This window comes from Rhipicephalus microplus, chromosome 7, assembly GCF_043290135.1.
Source record: "Rhipicephalus microplus isolate Deutch F79 chromosome 7, USDA_Rmic, whole genome shotgun sequence".
Lineage (NCBI taxonomy): Eukaryota > Metazoa > Arthropoda > Arachnida > Ixodida > Ixodidae > Rhipicephalus > Rhipicephalus microplus.
The window spans coordinates 26,729,436-26,735,312 of NC_134706.1; the positions used below are offsets into that span (position 1 = coordinate 26,729,436).

At 58.7% G+C, this 5,877-nt stretch overlaps 2 non-coding genes across 2 annotated transcripts; both read right to left on the reverse strand.

Annotated features, from left to right (window-relative positions):
• Positions 1-330: 330 nt before the first annotated feature.
• Positions 331-483, reverse strand: LOC142768073 (5.8S ribosomal RNA). Its single transcript, XR_012885250.1, has one exon. It is a non-coding gene; the product is annotated as a 5.8S ribosomal RNA (ribosomal RNA).
• A 1,719-nt stretch (positions 484-2,202) lies between these two features.
• Positions 2,203-4,017, reverse strand: LOC142767979 (small subunit ribosomal RNA). Its single transcript, XR_012885186.1, has one exon. It is a non-coding gene; the product is annotated as a small subunit ribosomal RNA (ribosomal RNA).
• Between the last annotated feature and the right edge of the window lie 1,860 nt (positions 4,018-5,877).

Here is a 5,877-nt window from a genome sequence, read left to right on the forward strand (position 1 = left end):
TGCGTTAAAGTTGCGCGTCCGTGGCTCTCGCAGCTCTTGCGCGCCCGGTCGCAGAGAGGAGTACGCAACCTCGACCGCACTTTCCCTGCAGGCTTCCTTCCGACTCGAAGTCCTGCGGCGGTCTCAACGAGGTGCCACATCCTCAATGCAGTCGGTCGCCCCCGTTTCGGTTGGGCTCTGGCACGACGGTCGCCACCGTCTCGCCCTTGAGTGGCCGCTGTTGGCGCTCGCTGTGAGGTGTTCAGCGTGCTGTCCGTGTTGCCGACGCGGTCAAAACGAGTCGACGGCTCACGTTCCCTTGTGCGCCGAAGGCTCTCTTGATATGTGATCCGACCCTCAGACAGACGAAGCCAAGGGAAGACCCAAGGCCGCAATGTGCGTTCAAAGAATCAGTGCTCAGTGTGTCCTGCAATTCACACCAAGTCTCGCAGCTGGCTGCGTTCTTCATCGACCCGAGAACCGAGTGATCCACCGCTTAGAGTCGTGAAAAAGTGTTTGTTCAATTCCGTACAGTCAAAACCAAACGTTTCTGGCACTCGGCCAAACAGTGGCCAAGAAGGGCGCTTTTCAGCGCACGCTTGGACTCCAAAACTCTGCCGCGCCTTTTTCGGCTGCCGCAAATCGAGCAAACGGTGTGTTTCGGACGGCGTTTCGCTTCCGCTACTTGCGAGTGCTTTCGTGGTCCACCCCTCTATAAATACTCGGGAGGCGTCGAAGCCGGTTCTCCAAGCCGGACCCGTAGGTATCGTTGTGTGCTCGCTCTCATTGGCCCGCCTAACCAGAAAATGCCTGCGGTACACCCATTTGGATAAGAGTGCACGCAGATGCGGGCCTCGACGGCTACACATTTCCTCGGGCGGCCGCCTCCCGGCCTCCGTGGAGCGCGGGATGCACGGTCCCATCGACAAGCCTCTCCCGTTTTTACCGTGGCGTCGCGGTTCACCACGGCGGGCGGGTCGGTCTCCTCCGCATAAAAAGGGGGACCCCCGCTTTTTGTTCCACGAAATCGCACAAGCTTTTTTCGCATCCACGGTTTGCCACCGCACACCAAAATGCCGATCCGGCTGCCTACTTTAGCCAACAGGTGGAGCCAGGCGCGCCGTACTTGCGCGGCACTTCCCACGTCCACCGAAGTCGGTGCCAAGGACCACTTTCGGCGCCGGAGCCGCGTACGAGCCTACTCGAGGCGGAAGAACGAAGCCAGCAAGGGCCTGGCCGCAAGTGCGTTCAATTGTCGGGACGTCCAAGTCCCTCGTTCTTCCGTGCTTCCTCTTTCGGCAAGTCGTTGCGGCACCTTCCCAAAGCGCGCAGACCCGCTAATCGCGACGAGCGCGACGTGGCCGTGCCGCCTTTCCCTCGGCAGCAAGCAAAACGCCTGGCAACGTCGACGCTCCCCTAACCGCGATCTCGCACCGTGTTTCGTGTGGCGAATTCAAAAGCCGGCCGGCGCTGCTGCAACCATTACGGTCGGTACGCATACGCCGCGGAGGGCGGGACGGTCATCGGAGCGTGCGGTTCCTCCATCGAGTACTGCGCACCTCGGCCGTCGCATCGCCGTGCCATGACCGGCCGCGCGTCAACGCGAACCGGTGCCAGCGAGATCCCTCGCCTGCAAGAACCGACCGGCAGCCTCCGTCACCCGAGGACGCGGAGGCGCTTGCCGCGGACGGCGGGACGGTATGCACTGGTGCACAGCGGACCCGTCACATCGCCAGTTCCTTGACCGACCGCCGACGCTTGTGCCGTTCCTCTCGTACTTGGCAGTCGCCGCGCGATTGTCGGGTCTCGTTCTTGCACGCTCGAACGGTCGGGAGGGCACTCGGCTGGCGTTTCGGGAACGCGCAGCCTCGCCTTCTACCGACGTAACCACGACTCGCCGTTCGCGCTCCGCCGCTCCTGTTTACAGTACTAGGCGGTCCCGCAGCGGTCGGGTCGCGCATTTCGAGCGCTTCGAGCCACGGTGCAGTGGCGGGTCGAAAGCCGACCTATGAGTGCGTTGCGCCGTTTGTACCCGCGTCCGCCACCTGGCCGACCGTCCAAGGTCGCGGTGTTGGCGTCCGCTGGGCGCAACAATTTGTCACGGGGTGCCGCTCCACATTCAGGCAGCCCCGTGGGGAAAAGCCGACCCCGCGTCCAAACGGGGTCAGCGGCAGAAAGTGTCGGGCGCAGACGCAGCTGAGGCGCTCACCCTTCACAATCCGTTAATGATCCTTCCGCAGGTTCACCTACGGAAACCTTGTTACGACTTTTACTTCCTCTAAATGATCAAGTTTGGTCATCTTTCCAACAGACCGGCGCAACCGAAAGGCCGCGCCGGACATCGGTCCGAAGACCTCACTAAATCATTCAATCGGTAGTAGCGACGGGCGGTGTGTACAAAGGGCAGGGACGTAATCAACGCGAGCTTATGACTCGCGCTTACTGGGAATTCCTCGTTCAAGGGGAACAATTGCAAGCCCCTATCCCAATCACGAAAGAAGTTCCACGGGTTACCCAGTCTTTTCAGACAGGGATAAAGACACGCTGCTTCCTTCAGTGTAGCGCGCGTGCGGCCCCGGACATCTAAGGGCATCACAGACCTGTTATTGCTCTGTTTCGTGCGGCTAGGAGCCGCTTGTCCCTCTAAGAAGGTTGTAAGGTGCTGGGAACCCCGCACCTATTTAATAGGCTAGAGTCTCGTTCGTTATCGGAATTAACCAGACAAATCGCTCCACCAACTAAGAACGGCCATGCACCACCATCCACCGAATCAAGAAAGAGCTCTCAATCTGTCAATCCTCCCAGTGTCCGGGCCGGGTAAGTTTTCCCGTGTTGAGTCAAATTAAGCCGCAGGCTCCACTCCTGGTGGTGCCCTTCCGTCAATTCCTTTAAGTTTCAGCTTTGCAACCATACTTCCCCCGGAACCCAAATACTTTGGTTTCCCGGAAGCTGCCCGCCGAGTCATTTGAGTAACTCAGGCGGATCGCTGGTTGGCATCGTTTATGGTCAGAACTAGGGCGGTATCTGATCGCCTTCGAACCTCTGACTTTCGTTCTTGATCAATGAAAACATTCTTGGCAAATGCTTTCGCAGTAGTTCGTCTTGCGACGGTCCAAGAATTTCACCTCTAGCGCCGCAATACGAATGCCCCCGTCCGTCCCTCTTAATCATTACCTCGTATTCCAAAAACCAACAGAACAGAAACGAGGTCTTGTTCTATTATTCCATGCAAGTTTATTCAGGCGACTCGCCTGCGTTGAGCACTCTAATTTTTTCAAAGTAAAAGCACCGGCCATCTCGAGGCACACAATGAAGTGCACCAAGAAAGAACCGGCATGATGTTCAGTCCGAGCCGTCGCATCGGGTAGATGCACTACTCGTCTGGAACTGAGATCCAACTACGAGCTTTTTAACCGCAGCAGCTTTAGTATACGCTATTGGAGCTGGAATTACCGCGGCTGCTGGCACCAGACTTGCCCTCCAATTGATCCTCGTTAAAGGATTTAGAGTGTACTCATTTCAATTACGGGGCCTCAAAAGAGTCCCGTATTGTTATTTTTCGTCACTACCTCCCCGTGCCGGGAGTGGGTAATTTGCGCGCCTGCTGCCTTCCTTGGATGTGGTAGCCGTTTCTCAGGCTCCCTCTCCGGAATCGAACCCTGATTCTCCGTTACCCGTAACAACCATGGTAAGCAAGTAACCTACCATCGAAAGTTGATAAGGCAGACACTTGAAAGAAACGTCGCCGGCTCGTGGCCATGCGATCAGCACAAAGTTATCCAGAGTCACCACACAATACGGGCCGAAACCCGATCGATCTTGGTCTAATAAAAGCACCCGTTACCCAAAGGGCTCCAGGCTCACTGCATGTATTAGCTCTAGAATTGCCACAGTTATCCAAGTAGGAAGAAACGATCTAAGGAACCATAACTGATTTAATGAGCCATTCGCGGTTTCGCCTTATTTCGGCATGTACTTAGACATGCATGGCTTAATCTTTGAGACAAGCATATGATTACTGGCAGGATCAACCAGGTAATCGTTCGACTGCGCGTCCGTCCTCGCCCTCGGCGGGCCGGACGCAGTCTGTGTGCGGCGGAGGCCACCTTCAGGCGCCCCAACACGCTTATTTTGCACTCCGAGATGACGGCGTTCGAGCTCGCTACGGCACAACCTTCCCGAAAGACGAGTGGGAGCCGTGCGGCAAGAAGCACGTTCATGCTCGCTCTTTTTCGTTGCATCGACTCGGTCGCGCCGTGCGGGTTGCCCAAGCCCGCTGCACTGTCGGTGGACCGGCCGGAACTAGCAACGGAGCCGAGACTGCAAAGCCGCCAGACGACGGGTCACGCCCGCGTCTTCGGCGCTTTCGCATCTGAATCGCCCGAGGACGACACGGAACACACCTCGATATCGTGGTAAAACGGCACCGTCCGACAACCAGCCCCTAACGCATCAAGCGGATGAGGCTGCAGACGACTGCCGTGGATTCCCCTGGAGCAGACCCGAGGACACGCTTGACGAGGCCGAAGCCCGCCGCATATCAGACACCCGGTCGCTTTCGCGTACGCCGCTCACGAGAACCCCCACATAATAGCAGCGATAAGTACCCAGACCTCCTTGGGCCCTAATACGAGCGTACTCGAGAAAATTTCACCGCGGGTGTGCCCCGAAACGTGTGGCATGTTGAGCGTGCCACAAGTCTACGTCGCTCTCAAACCCGCCGAGGTCGTAGAATTTGCGACCCTACTCACGAAATTCCCACCGAGGATACGGCCGCAAACGTACCGCACCTTGGGTAGGCCACGAGTTTGTGCAACACTACGCTGACGGCACAGCACCGAGGTCGTGCGCGCACGCACGGGAAAATTCCGCCGCGGTTTCTGCCGAAAACGTGAGGCACCACGACTCTCCGCAAGTTCGCGTCGACTGCGAAAGACCGAAGTCGTGAACGACGTGTCCGCTACTCGCCGCCGACACGCTGGACACCAAACGTACAACGACTCGACGGCGTCGTAGAGGCCCACGACGCGGTTTTCCTTAACGACGTCTCGGCGTGGCACCGACAGGTTAGAACGGCCGACCAACGTTCCCTGTCCGCCGTTCGGCTCAGTCGAAGGGCTCGGCGACTTCGGCAACGCTGCGAAGCCGCACGGTGACGCACGCCATGTCCCCATTTTTTTTTTTCTTTCTGCGTCTGCCGGGGTGCCCCTATAATAGCAGCGATAAGCACCCAGACCGCCGTGGGTCGCTCGCCCCGGCTGACGTGGTTTTTCGTACTCCTGCGGCGGTCGCCGTCAAGCACGTCCAAATACGCTACTTTCGTGGGCGCATTCACGCTCTTTCGCTTCGCCGGAGTGCCAGCACTCACTCTGCCAAAAACGGCGAACATCCGAGCGGCGGTTCCCACTTTTGCGTCGGCGTCGCAAACCCCGCCCCGGCAGACGAGGTTTGCCGTACTCGTGCGACGGTGGCCGGCGGGCACGTCGAAAGACGCCGATATCGTGCGCGAATTGGCGCACCTTGGCTTCACCGGAGTGCCGCCACTGACTCCTCCAAAAACGGCGAAGATCCGAGCGGCGCTTCCCACTTTCGCATCGGCGTCCCGAACTCCGCCCCGGCTGACGCGGTTTACCGTACTCGTGCGACGGTCGCCGGCGAGCACGTGGAAAGACGCCGATATCGTGCCCGAATCGGCTCCGTTCGGCTTCGCCGGAGTGCCAGCACTGGCTCGGCGAAAGACGACGAACATCCGAGCGACGGTTCTCACTATTGCGTACGCGTCGCAAACCCCGCCCCGGCAGACGCACTTTGCCGTACTCGTGCGACGGTCGCCGGCGAGCACGTAGAAAGACGCCGATATCGTGCCGGAATCGGCCCCGTTTGGCTTCGCCGGAGTGC